This window comes from Lissotriton helveticus, chromosome 2_1 (genome assembly GCF_964261635.1).
Source record: "Lissotriton helveticus chromosome 2_1, aLisHel1.1, whole genome shotgun sequence".
In the NCBI taxonomy this organism is placed as follows: Eukaryota; Metazoa; Chordata; class Amphibia; order Caudata; family Salamandridae; genus Lissotriton; species Lissotriton helveticus.
In genome coordinates, this window is record NC_136059.1 from 1,693,598,019 (window position 1) to 1,693,616,679 (window position 18,661).

Below are 18,661 nucleotides of genomic sequence, written 5' to 3' on the forward strand. Positions count from 1 at the left end.
TTGGGATGCGGCTAAGTTTGTTATTCAGTCTGGCCTAGACACCACTGATTGTCTGGAATGAGCTATTGGGACACATTTAGTGGATTGGCGTCGCTTATGAATGAGAGCCACGGGCTTTTCCGGAGACATCCAGGATCCCTAGTGGACGTGTCTTTTGATGAATCTCGCCTGTTTGGCATAAAAGCAGATTTGGTGAACAGGCGTTTTAAAGAGCCGAGACTTGGAATGCTGTGTGCCTGTCGACACCAGTTTGACATTCTTCCCAATAGTTTTGTCTTTTTTTGGTGGTATTCCTAGGGCTTCACATCTCCCCTGTGTCAGGGAGAGCTGTCTGTGGCAGGGAAGCTTCAAAGGCCTTACCACCTTTGTAACATGACCCCTAGCCTCTCCTGCTATCAGGAGCAGGCCCCCTTCCTGTCTCACCCCCCTTTTTGGCTGGAAGACAGGCAGGACAAATTAGAGCAGCCCAGAAGGTGTGACCACCTCTGCGAACCCCCACCCCTCAGGTGGGGGAGGCGAGGTGAAGCCCACTCTTCAGTGCCTGCCATCTTGCAGATGGCAGCACTCTCCAATCCGAGTTAGGGATTGTGCCCACTCCCCCCACGTGGGGTGAGCACACCAAGGGTGTAGTCACCCTAAGGTCAGTAGCCCATTGGCTACTGACCTCGAGACCCCTAAAACGCCCCATAAATACAGTATTTAGGGGGCAGCGCTGAACCAAGAAGGCAGATTCCTGCAACCTATGAAGAAGAAGACACACAACAGAGGGGACAACAGAAAATAACTGACTTGACCCCAGCCTGCCGGCCTGTCTGCAGTTTCTGGAGATCCTGCCTTAAAAGTTGACCTGCCCTGCAGCCAGCGACCTCCAAAACCCCTGGGAGGCCAACAGCATCTCTGTTCGAAAGAAACTCCAAAGCCAGACTCCGAGCCTGCTGAGGACGAAGTAGCTAGATGCCTGGAACCACCACTGCACCTGTCGCCTATGGCCGGAGTCCAAGTAGCTCACCAGTCCCAGCGAGGTCTCCCAGCACTCTAGACAGAGTACACCATGGGTTTACCCCTCCAGAACTCACTGATGTTGCCTGCAGCCTCTGCAAGGAGACCCCTCCCCCAACCACGAGTGGCTCTGTGAGGTTAAATCCAACCTCAAAATGCACCCCTGCATCCAGCCGCCCTGTGCCCTGGAGTAAATGACCCGAGGTGCACCTATGTCCCATAGCCCTCCAACTTACCTGCCCAGCTGTTGGTTCCTCCTGGAAGACTTCCTGGACCGAGCCTGTAGCCAAAATGCCAAACCAGCAACTCCTATTGAAAACAACAGGGCACCCGAAGCCAAACCAGCACCCTGCACCCAGCTGCCCCTGTGCCGCTGTGGGTGCACCTTGTGTGCTAACTTTTACCCCCCCCTTGCCCTGAGCTTTACCCTAGGAGCTTTGCTCCCTCAACCTTGTGGCCTGCCCGAGAGCAGCCACTAACAGACGGCCCCCTAGCCCCATAGGCTAACATTGGGCCTCAGCACTTTACACCTACCCACCCGAATGCCACTGAGGGTGCTTTTTGAGTGCATCCTTGATCCTGGGGGACCCCTTGTTCTAACCCCCAGAAAATCAACCCTCAAGACCATTTACTTACCTGCAAACTGATAACCTCATTTTTTCCATAGGATTGCATTTACTGTTTTCCTCTGAAAAACGTGTGTTGAGGGTGTTTGTATGAACGTATAAGAAATTGTTTTTTAATAAAAAGAACTGTTTTACTTACCTTTTATCTAGGAAATATCCCAGTGTGATATCTAGGCTTATCACACTGAGTAGGAACAGTAATCTAAAAAGTGCTCTAAACAGTAATCAAATGTAATCCAAAATTAATTTCAACTGTATTTGAATATTTTACAAACCTGTAACAAGTCCTTATTCATCCAGCTGGCTTGTTGAGCAATCTGTCTTGAAAAGTACAATTCCACTTACCTTTACCAAGTTTTGCTTGGTTCTAAAAATTAAATGCAACAAAGAAACATATTTGATGTAAACAATTGGTCTGAGTTCAATCTTGGAGTGTGACATTATTTCTTGCCTGGGTGTGTACAATAAATGCTTAACACTACCCTCTGATAAAGCTTTACTGCTCACCCACTCTACCACAAATAGAGAGTAAGCTATTATCTACTTTAACCTCTGTATGCCTTTGGGGATCCACTGGACTCTGTGCGCACTCTACCTTACATTGGTATGGTATATACAAAGCCAACTTCCTGCGCACAGCATAAAGGAACCTTTCCGATTCCTTCCAAGTTTCAGTGGAGACTGCAAAAGATCCGCAGTGGATATTGCTCGACTGCGATTGGACCAGCTGCAGACCCCTTTCCCTATCCTGCCCAGATGGTGGTGATCGACACTTCACTACTAGATTTGGAAGGAAATATTGGAGAAGTGGAGATCAGAGGACACTGGTCTCTGTCTCCACATAAATTTGAAGGCCATTCATTTGACATTGAAGGTCTTCCAACCAAACATCAAATAGAGGCTGGCATACGTTCTGATGGACCCCACCACCAACCAGTGGTGCTGCAACAAGTTGGGCAGGTGGGGTCCGCATCATCAGCATGATGCATGAGTGAGCTTCAGGCCCTCTTGGTCCACCTGCCTTATACAACCTTATAGTCGGACAAATTGGTGTTAAGAACTCGGGCCATGTTTCTGCTGACAACAATCATCCTATTTTATGTTGGACATGTAATCAATCTTTCGTCATTCTTTCCTCCACCTCATTCCTTGAAAGAGGCAGAGAGATTCCTGTGCTTGGACCCCAAGAGAGAACTGAGCTTTTATGCCGCTCAAACCAGGGACCATTGGGTGGCCGATCAGATGTTTGTGGCGTTCTTTGGAGCAAAGAAAGGCAAGGAGGTGCAAAAGTAGCCTCTGTATTAAGATCGGCTACACATTTGCTGAGAAGTTGCCTCCAGAGGGCTTGATAGCTCATTCCTCCAGAGTTGCCACTGCATTGGTACGTGGAGTGCCTGTCCTGGGTATCTCTCAGCCTGCTGTGTTTGCTTCAGTGCACACGTTCAGGAAGCACTATTACCTTGAGAGGTGCATTGGAATGGATATTTGCCTGTTCAGGCACGCAGGACTTCTTGATCTGATCTTTTCACAGCCCCACCACTTTAGGAGGTAGTACTTTGGTATCCATTTACAAGCTGAGAAATTTGCAGTTCGAAGTATCCATCTGAAGAACAAGCTACTTACCTCCGATGACACTTTCTGGTGGTTACTTTATCTGCATATTCCCCAATGCTCTCCCAAGTTCCAGTGTGGTGGAATGGCCTCCTGGTCCATATAAAAAGGTATAAATTAAGGAATCTGCAGACTGGTCCTTCTAATCTGTTAATGGGCTCCTCATCTGCAGTTGAAGACAAGCTTACGAAAAGAACTGAGGTCAGGGCCCATGAGTGGCACTTATATGCGGCGCCGCTTATCACTTCCAGAACGGAATGAGTTCTGTACGGAGTCGCACAGCACCACCTACAGGCACGCAGGAGCACTGTTTTTTAATTTTCTGTATCGCGTTCCGGCCTGGGGACATTCATAACGGTGCGGAATCTGTGGTTAGCAAGGGTATAACACAGCAGAGCCAGTGCTTTAAATGGGCCGGTACCCACCGGTACTGAGTACCGGCACCTTTTCATTTTCTCGAATAGAGTACCGGCACTTTTCCTTGAATAAGGAGAGTACCGGTACTCACGGGGGGCCTGGCTTTGATGCATGTGGCGCTTCGTCATCAATCACCTCGGCAGCACCTTCAACTCTTAATCACATTGGAAGCCAGTGCTGGGCTCTTACAAGAGAATAGCTGCTCGTCACCATTACACAGTGATCTGCATATGCTCTGGAAGCCATCAGAGCAGAGGTGTGTCTGAGGAGCGGTTCCTTTATCCCTTGTCCTTCCACTGCGAGCGCTGAGAGGTGGCTATAAACCTAATGGGCGAAGGTGTGAGAGGCATTGTTCACAGTAACACAGTACTGCAATGTTGCATCTGTAGGAGAAATCGCTGTATGTAAACTGCTGCCATTAGACTCTTTTACACAAATTTGCCAGTACATCTATCACAAGACAGGATGTTGAGCACTATTTAAAAGTCAACAAAAGATTTTAGAGCAGTTCTTATCCAACAGACGTTTTTTCAACATGTGCTGTGTTACATATATGCTGTAAACAATGGTTCTGTCGAATATAGCTATTTCTTTGTGAGTTAGAAAAAATCATGCAAACAGTCAATCTTTTACTGTTTGCATGATTTTTCTAACTCACAAAGAAATAGCTATACCCGACAGAACCATTGCTGTTTACAGTATATAGGCCCAGGTTCTGAGGGATACTGGGTTACCCCTTTTTGCTTTGCTGAGTGTTACATATATGGGTGTATATTTAATTACACAGTGTATTCAGAGCACTCCGTTAGATACCTTTATTCATCTAAAATCACATGTGCAACCTGTTTATTTTGTCCACCACTCCTTTTCAATCACATAAAATGGAATGTTGCAAGGTTGAGCCACCAGCAGCAACTTCACCAGTGTCTCTGTGTCAACATTTCTTATCCAGTGGCAGCGAAAGACAGAATATGCTGCTTACTGAAGTCACACAAAGTATGTCCCTTGGAGAGCAACACTGGTTTCCATTTTAGACAAACACCCACTAGTGCCGAGAATGAAAAGACTGTCCGATGAATTGCTCGTTTTTTTTTTTTTGCAGCTAAGCATTTACTAATGGTAGGAAACAGGAAGCCAGTGCCTTTCTCTTAAGTTAGTAAGATTGGGGCACCATAAATAGCAATAAAGTGGATAGCTCTGGTGGTTAATTCACTTGCTAGAAACATCTGCGTGCATTCTAATCTAAGGTACAACTCACCATAAAATTGCCTAGAGGGTCATTGTGCCTGCTGGAAAGCATAGCATGCAACATGTAGATCAGATATTTGTTTTTTTATGTAGATAGCTCAATTGGATACTGTTTATGTTGCATAGATCCTTGTCTTCCCTGTAGGTCACAAGTTAACAGCCTTGGCATATATCTTAGTGAATTATGCCGCTGCAGCAGGGACCTGTATGCAACAACAAGGCATTTATATAGAACCTTACTGGTTTCTTACTCAACCTTTTTATTTAAGGTTGTTTAAAAAAGGGTTACTTTGGGTAGTAATAAACACTTATTAGTAAGTGCTATATAAATGGTTATTAGTGCAAAAAGCGAATGGACCGATACGTACGATATTCCAATAATGCATGCAGATTTCTTGCATAAAAACCTTGGAAAAGTTAAAAACTTAGCCCCGCCCCTTGTTCCACCTTTAGCACCGCCCTTATGCCCGCCCCATGCTCCACCCCCTGTCTATCCCTCATTTTGATGAGTATCTGCACTTATTTGTGTCCATTTAAAGCACTGAGCAGAGCGTTACCAAAGACCAGTAACTGGATCCTCACAATGTCTTCAAATCACCTAATACCATTCTTCTAAGCCAAAGCAAAAATCTTGGGGAGACTTTTTAGAGGCTGCTAGGTTTAGGACGGAATGTCTGAAATGTATTTGGAATGAGGGTGACACAGACAGACTAATTCTTCTGGGCCTCTCTGCCATGTAGATACTGTGCATCGCTCTGTTCTGATCCAATGACAAAGAGGTGGGAATTGGGGGCTTCACTGTGCAGTGGCTCGTATCTTTTTGCACCCATTCTCTCCTGCTTCCCCCTGGCAGGTTAAAGAGCACTACTGTGGTTTTTATTCTAGCACACTGGCATCCTTGTAAGCATTACTATTTAATATTTACCACTAATTACTTTCCAAGATTATCTGAGATTTGAGTGCCTAGCACTTTCATAGGCTGACAATATGCAGCTGATTATCTGATTGGACTAGGATTCCTAGTTTCCTGTCAAATTACACAGCTGCTTGAAAGCTCTGCTGGCAGTGGTATTGGCATCACTTCTTAAAGCCCATAATATGGGACAATTGCTAATTGATAAAAACAGTAATCGCTGGAACAGATCCTTGTGGCCAGTTAGCATGGGAGAGGCTCCAAAACAGTTACCCTAGGTTCAATCCCTTGGGAGTTATGTCAGATCATGACCTCTCATTTAATGTGCAGATTAATACTGTCTATAGGGCACCATTTTAACTTCTGCATCTTCTAAAATGGGCATTTCGATACACAGCTTTGTTGCGACATGCCCTCCAACCAGACTGATGCCTTTAAATAGTAAAATAACAGTAAAATGAAATGACATCAAACACCACACGACTGGAAAGTTAATGCATTTGGAAAAGCCAGGAAAAAAATAAGAGAGCAACCGCCATGATGGAAAGGGAAAAGAAAAGAGAGCAAAAACCTGCAGTGGACTGGCTGCAGAGTCACCTTAAACACAGGTGCAAGCCCTCAGACGGGTTATTGCCATTTTGGAGTTGAAGAGAGAAGGAGCAGCACCCAGAAGCACAAGAGGAACCAGGCCCAGGCAAGAAACTCTCCCAGGTGGACTTTGTATGCTGTTTCCTAAGCTCCAAGAACCCCGGACCCTGCAAAGTACTCTGTTCTTGGATGCTCAGGCGGCCAAGAAACAGCAATGCAACATCATACAATTGTTGCAAAGTCTTGGGTATTGTGCAGGTTAGAGCAGAATAAAGGGATCTACCGGGCACCTCCTGTTTGAGCATTAGCCGAGCTGCAGCATGTACAAACTTGTCATTCGTAATTTTTTTTATCATCTGAGCTTTGATCATTTGTCACAGACAAATGCTATGTTGGTTAGCAGCGATGAAGAGATTGTTGATGCATCATGATTTCTACAGCCATGAGTCTTTTTCCCGTCCAGCTACCCCAGCCCTTGAGCGATTGCTTGATCTCTTAGTTTGGAAAATAAGAATCTGTTAAAGATCCCTAGGATAAAACATGAGCTATTGTATGAGGTTATTTTAATTATTGGGACTCTGACTTTAAAATAAATGTCTGTTGCAGATCTGGAAGACGGGTTCTCATCTCCCTGTTAGGGCACCCCTCTAAACATACCTGTTCTGTTGATTTATTAGGGCTCTTCTAATGCGCTTACCCATAGATTCATCAAGCATCCATTTTGCAATTCCTTATTAGCGAAAAATAAGGATTCGCTAATAAGGAATAGCAAAAGGCTATGCATGAAGAACTCTCTTAAAAATATCGATTTCTCAAAATTCTTTAATTGCGAATCGCAAATTGTGAGTCGCAATTAAGGAATACCTCCCCATTCATTCCTATGGGCCTAGAGGCCCCCAGGAATGAATGGGAAGACAATCTCAATTTGCGATTCTCAATTAGAGAATCGCAAATTGAGATTGCAATTTCAAGGGTGTCAAAAGGACACCCTGTTGCACCCCTGAAATCTGCATATGGGTACAGCTTGCACACACACATGCCCTAAGGGCATGTTTGTGTGTAAAATAGGACTTTGAAAAATGCACTTTAGTGCATTTTTCAAAGTTTTTGCAAATTACCAGGAAGTTCAACTTCATGGTAATTTTCTCCCCCTATTAGCGAAATCGCTAATTTTTTTAACTTTAATGCATTGCATTTAAGGAATCTCAATTTGAGATTCCTTAAATGCAATAGCAATTTAAGGAAACACAATTTTGCGACTTCTTAAATTGCGATTTTTGCATTTGGATGATGCATCCCAAATGCAAAAATACCGATCGCAAAGGGGCAGATTCTGAGAAACTGCCCGTTTGCGACCGGTTTTTAGCTTGATGCATTTATGCATTAGTCTACTGTCAAATTCGGCATTTTAGCTTTAAGAAGCCACTCGTAAATTCTTAACATTTTAGTTACATGGAGGGGATGAAAAGGTGAGTGGAGGATGACAATGGAGGAATATAAGAGCAAATGGTAAAATCATCCAGCACAAATATATTGAACTTGTACCGTAAGAATTGTTCTTCAGTCTATCGGATCACAAATGGGAAGTCATTTCTGGACTAGTTTGTGCCAAGCTTTGAAACACCCAAGGGTTTTTCTGCACCATGGGTATGCAGACGATTGAGTAAAAACTGGGCAGTTTTTTGATGGTAACCTTTCCTTTAAATCAGTTCAATAAAGAATGTTTCCGTCTAAAGCTCCATTTGCAGGGTAGATGGGGTCTGAATGAGTGGAGGTAGAAAAGCAAAAGCTTGGTCAACTTTTTGTCTTTAAACTCGTATCATAATATTTGCATGCCTGAGAGAAGCTTGCAGGTTAGAAAAGATAGTAGTTCTGCAGTTCTGTTTTCAGGAACTCTGGCAGTCCAGTTTGTAGACTGGTGAATAATACAGAGCATGTTAAATCTGTGTTACTCCACTGGGAGCCTGTATAGGGATCTCTGTTGAAGGGATACCTGTTCAAAATTTGTGGCGTCCTCTACAACTATATCATACAGTCAGGGTTATCAATTAAGTATGATCTTAGAAATGTTTAAGTTAAAAATGATGCTAAAGTGATATGCCAAGGGGACACTCGTGGAATACCTGGTGTGTGTTGCTGCTGTTTGCTGCTTGGGAAGGCTCCCTGTCTACGGCTCGCGGTACCCGCTTCGCGGGTCCCGCTTCGGACCTCTCTCGTTGGTTGGCGCTTCGGTGGGGGCTGAAAGGCTGCAGGGCTGCGAGCGGAACCCGGGACTCATTCTCCCAAGAGTCCCGGTGTAAACGGCCGCACCACCTGGCCCCGCTCTCCCTGACCGCCCCGCCCCACCTCCTCCAACAGAAAAGAGGGAAGGACCCTGCACTGCGTGGGACACTCGTGGAATACCTGGTGTGTGTTGCTGCTGTTTGCTGCTTGGGAAGGCTCCCTGTCTACGGCTCGCGGTACCCGCTTCGCGGGTCCCGCTTCGGACCTCTCTCGTTGGTTGGCGCTTCGGTGGGGGCTGAAAGGCTGCAGGGCTGCGAGCGGAACCCGGGACTCATTCTCCCAAGAGTCCCGGTGTAAACGGCCGCACCACCTGGCCCCGCTCTCCCTGACCGCCCCGCCCCACCTCCTCCAACAGAAAAGAGGGAAGGACCCTGCACTGCGTGGGACACTCGTGGAATACCTGGTGTGTGTTGCTGCTGTTTGCTGCTTGGGAAGGCTCCCTGTCTACGGCTCGCGGTACCCGCTTCGCGGGTCCCGCTTCGGACCTCTCTCGTTGGTTGGCGCTTCGGTGGGGGCTGAAAGGCTGCAGGGCTGCGAGCGGAACCCGGGACTCATTCTCCCAAGAGTCCCGGTGTAAACGGCCGCACCACCTGGCCCCGCTCTCCCTGACCGCCCCGCCCCACCTCCTCCAACAGAAAAGAGGGAAGGACCCTGCACTGCGTGGGACACTCGTGGAATACCTGGTGTGTGTTGCTGCTGTTTGCTGCTTGGGAAGGCTCCCTGTCTACGGCTCGCGGTACCCGCTTCGCGGGTCCCGCTTCGGACCTCTCTCGTTGGTTGGCGCTTCGGTGGGGGCTGAAAGGCTGCAGGGCTGCGAGCGGAACCCGGGACTCATTCTCCCAAGAGTCCCGGTGTAAACGGCCGCACCACCTGGCCCCGCTCTCCCTGACCACCCCGCCCCACCTCCTCCAACCCCGCCCATTGACTTAGAACATACAAATACGGACACCAAACGCCGCGCGGGAGCGCGCGCGGGAGCGACCGGGGCGAAGACCGGGCAAAGAGCGGGCCGTTTGAGGCCGTTCGAGGACGGCAGAGGACGGCCCCCGGCCCAAAAGCTCTGGTCCGCCGTGTGGTTATAGTAAGATTGGTTGAAGTGTACCAGGTGGGGGTTTTGGGTTCCTGTATATTGGTATCGTCCATCAGGGTGGCCTATCCAGCCTATCCAGTTTTTCATTACATCTGTATAAAGATTGTTATTAGGTTTTCCTATAGAAGCTGGGACGTATTCCGATATCATGGTTTTGAGATCCGGTAAAACACGTAATGTTCAAATCCAAACCCCAACTGGTGTGGTTTCTGGCCCACTAGACGCTTTCATTACGCGAGCCTCGGGCATCCTGGAAAAAGAAATTGCAATGGTGGAAAAGCGTCTTTCCTTAGATCTAGTTAGTGGAAAACGCTCTTCTATAGGTAGATTGGCCAAGGTTCCTAGCCCCGTACCACCAGCTCACACACACGCAGCTTTTAATTGCATGCACCTAGACACCACGGAAGCTATTGTCCATATGGATAGCGAGGAACTTAATCCTCCTGATCACACCACACTTTTCCCCAAACATCCCCTGGATGACCCTGAAGTAACAGGAGAAAATGATACTCAGGATAGCTATTCGACTAATTTAAGTTTTGACTCGGCTGATTCAATCCCTGATATATCCAAAGCAGATTCTAATACACCAGTCCACACAGATTCTAAAGACATAAACAAGGGTTCTAGGAAAAGAAAACAAGACTCCAGTTACAAGGGAGGGAGAGAATGCAAGATGCCGAAATTAAAAGATCCCGTTGGTATTCGTAAACCAGGCACAGGGCACCCAAGTGGAACTCAATGCACAAATACACTGCCTAACACTCTATGCCCCTCCCTTGTTTCTCTAGGTTCCTCAAACCCCTGTCCAACATGTCTGAGCAGTGATGAATCCCTGCTGGCAAAGATGGAGGTCTTAATGAAAAACCTCCTATCACCTGTTTTGGAGAGGACTAGATTAATGTTATCGCAAATAAATTCTTTAGAGGCCGTAGTTAATGCGAACTCTGCAATACTATTGTCCTTATCGGACATAGATTCTGGTTTGGCCAAACATATCCATCCATCTCTGGCCCCAAAAACAATCTTGATTTCACCGAGCCTAGCTAATAACAATCATAATCCATCAGGACTAGCAACGGATAACCCTAGCTTAAATAAAGGGAGTGCCCATAAAAATTCTCCAAACAAGGTACTAAAGGCTGCTCCCCATCACCCTCAAAAGCCAAAGCCTACGAACAAAACACCCACTAGACAGCAACCAACTAAATTACCCGCTCAGGTAAAACCCAATCCCACCACTCAGAGTTTCCCACCCCACAGGCCCCGTATTAATCCCCAAAATGCCCCAAATCCCCTGGCAAGGAAGCATTCCAGACATCCCACGCCGCGGGTTGACATCCCCATAGAGGCAACACCTTATACTATGGTGCTGACTGGCGTTGCCCCATTGCCATCGGGTAACAGGGAGACCCATGAAGACCTACGAAATAAGGTTACTTTTTGGCTGAACAAAAATAGACCTTTGCCCCCATCTTCGCCAACAGAAATCTTATTTGTAAGGAGGGTCGACTGGGTGGGCCAGAGTCCTAAGGACTTGGAGGGTGATTGTATTTTAATATCGTTTAGGGACCCATGGGTGGTGGACACAATTTGCCGTGAAGCCAGGTTTGCCAGACAGGGGGACGTCCAAACCCTTGACCTTTCTTATTTCTATCCACAACGACAGGCTCTCTCCCAAAAAGCCCCGAGACAGGGACGATCCATTGTTATGAATAACCCCAGGACACTACACCTACCAATCTTTCCACCTTTATTCAACCGCTTTGGTCCCCTGTCCGATCTGGAGGCAATTGATTGACTCCGTAAACCACCCCAAACCTCGGAATCTGTAGATAAAGTCGACTCTGGGGAAGGGGGTAAGAGGCAGGGCCTGGTGCCTACTCAATTTACAGTCATGGTAGAGGAGGGGGAAAGGGTCCCACCTTCACCAGGGAAAAATTCACCACCTTCAAGGGAAGGGGGATCCTTTCTGCAGTTGGCTGATTATGGCCTCATGGGGGGGTCAGCAAATGGATTGAAAGTTGGGACGGGTCAGGATTCGCATGTAGTCCCTGCAGTGGTGGCCCCCTCTGCTGTTACATCAGAAACTCTGGCCATAGCGTCCTGGAACATTGCTGGGATTAAAAATCGCGTCCACTCTAGTGACTGGCTTGAGTTCATGGATAAATTTGATGTCATACTACTCCAGGAAACCTGGTCTGTGGACACAGTCTATAAGCAGGGCTATGTAAACTTTTATAAAGCAGCTACCCAAAGTGCTACTGGGAACACCAAAGGGCGAGCCTGCGGGGGGTTACTGATCTGGGTGCGACAATCCTTGGGCTATTGTCTCACGGAGATAAGTGTACCTAATCCGGACATCCTGATTGTTAGATTGCGAAGGAATGGTCACCAGGACCTGATATTGGTAAATATATACGCACGAGGCCTGCCAGGCGGACGTACGCCACCATTGTTGGGGGTACTAGAATCTGCTTTGGCAGCCCTCGATTGTTCCAATGTCATCTTGATTGCAGGGGACCTAAATTGCTGCTTTGAACCTCTACTAGACCCTGGGGATTGCTGGGGCTCTGCGGAGGACACAGTATGGGGTATACCTGAGCTGACGTCTGTAAAATCAGTACCCGCCACAGAGGCTGCGGTAAATTGGACGGCCTTTTGTCTTAACAGTGGCTTCAGGGCCTGTAATGGTCGAACTAAATCAGACCAGGGAGCCAGCTGTACTTTTGACAACGGGCTGAGAAGAAGCCGCATTGATTACATTCTACTAAAAGTAGCAGATTGGTCTCTGATGCTGGACATGGAGGTAATTCCCCGCCCTGAAAGTGACCACAATCCCCTGATTCTCCAATTAAAGGTGCCAGGGCTAGTAAGATTAGAGGAACCTGGTATCTCACAGACGGGGGAGGCCTACTTAACGAATGATAGGAAGAGGGTTAAATGGTCCAAAATTGAGGGGGACGACCTTCTGAGAAACAAGATTATTAGTGTGGCTAACAGTACTCTCAATGAAATGCTGACTCACGTTGACTTGGGGGACAAAACCAGAGCAGCTGATCATATTTTAAGTCTCCATAATCGTTGTTTCGACGACCTAAAAATTCTCCTTTCACAACCTCTCCGACAGGGAAAAAACCTGGTACCTATTCGCCCTAGCAAATGGTATAATAAAAAATGCAGGGAAGCACATACAGCCTTAGTTAATGCTGTTAAGTCCCGGAATGCCGGGTTGGTGAGAGCCGCCAGGTCATCCTATAGGAAAGCACAAGGGGAGGCTAAAAGGGAGTGGGAGGATAAACACTGGTCCGACCTCCTGATAGCCTCCATGTCTAGCAATCCCATCAAATTTTGGGAGATAGTTAAGTGGGGGAAGGATGCGGATGGTCGTATCCCAACAAACCATGTACCCCCCAATGAATGGGTTACCTTTTATGCAACTCAGTTCCGTGCTGTTAACCCTACGCCATCCAGTACTTTCGAAAAGATTCCCTACCCTAACACTCTGAGCGAGACCATCACTTTTACAGAAGGCGAGGTCGAGCTTGCATTACACTGTACCACGCGAGGGAAAGCGCCAGGTATGGATCTTATACCCGCTGACCTCTTTAAAGCTAACCCTGCCCTGTGGGTACCATATATCGCCATGGTGGCAAATTCCATTGCTGCAGGTGCAGGCATACCTAAATCATGGAAGGGGGCGGAGATCCTGCCGATTTATAAAAAGGGCAATAGGTCTAGTCCGGGTAATTATCGCCCGATTAGCCTTATTGACTGTATACAAAAACTTATCGCTCGCATGGTCCTGGGTAGGGTCCAAGGATGGATTGAGATGGAGGACATCCTATCCCCAATGCAGGCGGGCTTCAGATCGGGAACCAGCACCATCGACCAGGTGTTCAGATTTTGTTTGATCTACTGGAAGGTGGTGCTGCTTGGCGGCGGTACCATCTTTGCTGCGTTCATCGATCTGAAGTCCGCATTCGATCTTGTACCGAGGGAGAAAATGTGGGGAGTCCTGAAGTCTCTAGGGATGCCAACGGAATTGCTTGATTTGATAATCAAAATGCATAAGGACAATTTTGCTAGGGTAAGATGGGGTGCCCAGGGCCAGGTGACAGAACTCTTCCCAGTCACCCGTGGTGTCCGCCAGGGCTGTGTTTTGGCCCCAACCCTTTTCCTTTTGTTTATTGACCAAGTTGTAAAATTCTTTCAATCGACCCCAACCGATGCTCCCATGCTGGCAGGACAGCGATTCCCAATGCTCATCTTTGCTGATGACACCTTACTCCTCTCCAGAACACGTAGCGGCCTACAGCGGGCTCTGGACCGCTTTGAGGAGTTCTGTGTCATCAGCGACCTTAAGGTGAACGTCGGGAAAACCAAATTTATGGTCTTAAGTAAGAACCGCACCGTCCGAAGCACAGTTAGTATGGGAGGGGTCAAGTTGGACCAAGTCGAGAATATGACATACTTGGGGGTAATGCTAGACAGTCGCCTGAAATGGAAAACACAAGTTGAGGCCCAAAACCTTAAACTTGCACGACTTACAGGCTGTCTACTGAGTGAGCAAAGGAAAACCATAACCAAGCGGGTCACACCTGCCCTCAAAATCTACGATGCCAAAATCAACCCTGCAATCCTATATGGTGCGGACTTGTGGGGTCATATGGATTTGCAGGGCCTGTTTAAAACACAGTGCAAGTTTCTTCGCAATCTGGTTGGTTTGCCACAGTCGTCCCCATCAATCCCCCTCTGTTTGGATATGGGATGCCCCCCAATTAACGAGTTGGCCAGATTCAGACTGGTTGCCTTCTGGAGGCGTTTATGGACCTCGCCCGACCTCACCTTATTTGTAAATGGGGCAGTAGAAGTAAGGGCAATCAGTGGATCGGAAAAAATCCCCTGGTTTCAAACGGTCAAATCAATCCTGACGGACATGGGCCTAGAGCATCTTTGGTTTTCCCCAGCAGTTAGCACTTTTCCAACTAAACAGGCATTTAAGGAATTGTACTGGTCCACGCTTCGCCTGAATAGAATAAATGCATCATGTTCTGCTAGTCTTACTGGTAGGTTTCTTTGTTTTAAGTTGGACCCCACACGTGAACACTACTGGGATACGGTCTCTAAATCCTTAGACAGGAAACTTTTCCACCAGTTTCGGGTGGGCACTTTGCCATTGAATACCTTCACGAAAAATTGGTCCTCTAGTATTACGGACCAATGTAAATGGTGTCCGGGTCAGAAAGAAACAGAGGGTCATTTTTTGTTCGCTTGCCCCAAATACCACGCACCAAGGACTAAATGGCTAAAACCACTTTTTCAGAGTCTGCCCATAAGAAAGTCAGAAGAGGCAATCTATGTATTAAAAAGTAACACTCAGGAAATCATCACAGTGTGTATTGCCAAATATTTGGGTTGGGCGTGGATACTCAGGACAAAACAGTAGCCTAAACTTGGATAGTAAAAATGTACCTGTAATCCCATTTTATCTGGGGAAATTTGTATTAGGGAATTTAATTCAGGATTGTCTATAAATTGTTTAATTCATTTTTTTAATGCTAATTTGCCTTTTTTAATGTATGTGTATTTAAAATGTTATTTAATTAATTATTGCCTGTAAAATTGTCTTTTATGATTCTTTTAAATCGAAATAAAGACTTTAAAACCTGAAACCTGATATGCCAAGGTTTTATTGTGTTCTTCCAGTTTACCATCAAGAGACTGTAACACATTTTTGTTGATACGATTATTTTATTCACGTTCATTGTACTTGGGATAAATATTATTAGGGAAACAAAAAAGCAAGGAAGAAATTAGTTATTTTTCAATTTTGATGCAAGCAAATGTATTTTCATTATTTGGGGGCTTTGATTCTAGCAATCAGGAATGAAAGATGGTTGTGAGGAATTGGGTTGTATTATATGGTGTGATAATGCAACCTCACTGTGTAATACACTTACCAACCCCTTTAGGACCCTTGGGTTTCGTCTGTGAAACCCTCAGATCAATCCTGGGTAGCCGTGGCACTGAGCAGCAAGTCTTACGCTGAGGAATACGTGTTAGGCATTTAAACCGCAACGAATCAATTAAAGAAATGGACACAACACTCAAGAAATCTGACACCAATTTACACCTCTGCCTATTTATGTCTGCATGTGTGAGAGCAATCAATGATTCATGCCTTTCAGGTTGCGCTGTTCGTGTGCATCTGTTTTCTTCAGACAGACAGCATTGATTTGAGCTATACATTCAGTATTATGTCATGTTTCTTCTTTTGTAACACACTAATCATTGTTGTGGTGCATCTGGGAGAAGGACAGAGAAGGATGAGGCATAAGGGGCGAGAAGGAGCTCAGAAATTAGGGTTGTGTACAGCTTCTCTATATGCAGGACCTAGAAGAGCACAGGATCATTCTAACTGCCACAATTCAGCTTTGTCTAGAAAGTGGACAGATAAATACCATTGACGTAGCTCACAATGGATATAAAGTAATGCTAGTACCATAAGATTGTCTGAATGTTTAATATTGTGTTTAATTTGCATTATCCCCGTTGAGCTATGTTGGAGTAGCTTTTATCTTTCCTTTTTAGGTCTCGCGTGGCGTACTGCGCACATGCGCAGTCAAGCACGCGAGATTTTATGTCTCTTAGTAAACTTCACTAGGAGGGTTATGCCCCGACCCTCTTCTCCATTGGCTGGCCTCCTAAACGGTGGCCAGCCATTGAAGAAGAGGTCCTAGTGACGTTCTTCTTTCTCTTTAAGCCCCGTCTTTTTCAGATTGACTTCCCCGATTTACTGCTGGCGTAAAAGGTTTCTTATCTTTTTTATGGGTCCTGATGGCCCCATAAAGAACATAAGGAACCTTTTACCCCAGCACGAAGTCGGGGAGGTCAATCTGAAAAAGACGGGCTTAAAGATTAAAGGCAGCGCTTTCCCTCTCTCCGCCGTCCTCTTCCCTCTCCCCCTCCCTGCGCCCCTCCCCGCTGTGTGCCATGTATCTGAAAACTTGTTCACATCTCGAGTGTGTGACGGGTTGCTAACAAGATCCTGTTCCTGCCCCAGCTACCTCGGCGCTCAGATGCGGCGATCACAAGTGGGGTGTGCACTAAACACTGTTTCTGATCTGTATTTTACCCAGCCGATGCTGTGAATGGAGGTAGCGTGCCTCCTCCCCGGGCATGCTTCAGCAGCGTCGCTAGTGTAGGGACTGCACTGCCCTGGCTAGGTCCTGGTATAATAAAGGATACGCACACAAGGTATGAGTTACTTAGTATGGGCGGGGAGACCCCGAGCGGTCTTCCGCAGGTTTATTTATCCCCTCGGCACGGACCCGCCCCGAGGGGTGTGTGGATGCGTGGTCAGTGGATACAATGTATGGGAGCGCCCGAGTGGCACTCTACAGCTAGGTCACTGGCAGCGGCAGCCTTGCACACGGCTCTTTGCTAATACATGCCTTGGGATCAGGGAGGGGGCTGAGAGTCTCTGATGACACTTTGGTGTCGCCGCTCCTCGCATGCCCGCCCCCACCACCCTTGCGCACGGGGGCTCTCTGCTTTCTCTGGGATTGGGGGTGACCTTGGATCAGTGTCCCCTATGCACTGGCTGCAGCGCCGCTGCTCCCGGGATGAGAGGTGCGGTGTGGGTGAACAGCGCACGGGCGCCAGTGCGTGAAGGATGCGCTCCTTTGGTCTACGCGCAAGCCTGCCCTCCGTGCATGTGGATCCATCTAAGACTAAGGTAGGGTGTCCCGGATCAGCCCTCGAGTAGACACCTCCCAAGCACGCACAGGTGCAGAGATGGCATCGGCTCCCAGCGCTCTCCTCCCTGCAGGATTAAGAGGCTGAGATTAGCCTTTCCCGGTGAAGGAGCCCTGGAGCCGCCGCTTCCTTTGTCAGAGAAATAAATGTGCTTGGGGTGGGGGAAACCAGCCCTGTCGTGCATCAGGCTGGCAGGTGAGACATTGGAGGCACTATTGTAACTAAAAATAGGACAGCTCGCTGGCTGCTAGAGGTGCAGCTATTTTGCAGGTTTTATTTACAGCAGGGTGACATTACTGTACATTTCCACTCCATCGAGACCATTTTACAAAAAGTAATCGAAATGAACATCCATCAACACATCCACTTCTACCACATCCACTTCTACCACATCCACTTCCACCACATCCACCACCACCACATCCACCACCACCACCACCACCACATCCACCACCGTCACATCCACCACCACATCCACCACATCCACCACCATCACATCCACCACCAGCACATCCACCACAACCAGCACATCCACCACCACCTCATCCACTGCCACATCCACCACTGCCACATCCACTACATCCACCACCACATCCACTACCACCACATCCACTACATCCACATCCACTACATCCACCACCACATCCACCACCACCACATCCACCACCACCACATCCACCACCACACCCACCACCACCACATCCACCACCACCACCACACCCACCACCACCACATCCACCACCACCACATCCACCACCACCACCAGCACATCCACCACCACCAGCACATCCACCACAACCAGCACATCCACCACCACCTCATCCACTGTCACATCCACCACTGCCACATCCACTACATCCACCACCACATCCACTACCACCACATCCACTACATCCACCACCACATCCACTACCACCACATCCACTACCACCACATCCACTACCACCACATCCACTACCACCACATCCACTACCACCACATCCACCACCACCACATCCACCACCACCACATCCACCACCACCACATCCACCACCACCACATCCACCACCACCACATCCACCACCACCACATCCACCACCACCACACCCACCACCACCACACCCACCACACCACACCCACCACCGC

The 18,661-nt window shown here is 47.6% G+C and overlaps 1 protein-coding gene across 2 annotated transcripts in view; it reads left to right on the top strand.

Annotated features, from left to right (window-relative positions):
• The window catches only part of ECPAS (Ecm29 proteasome adaptor and scaffold), a 709,962-nt gene that overhangs the window by 279,042 nt on the left and 412,259 nt on the right, over positions 1 to 18,661 (top strand). The gene's annotated exons all lie outside the window — the stretch shown is intronic.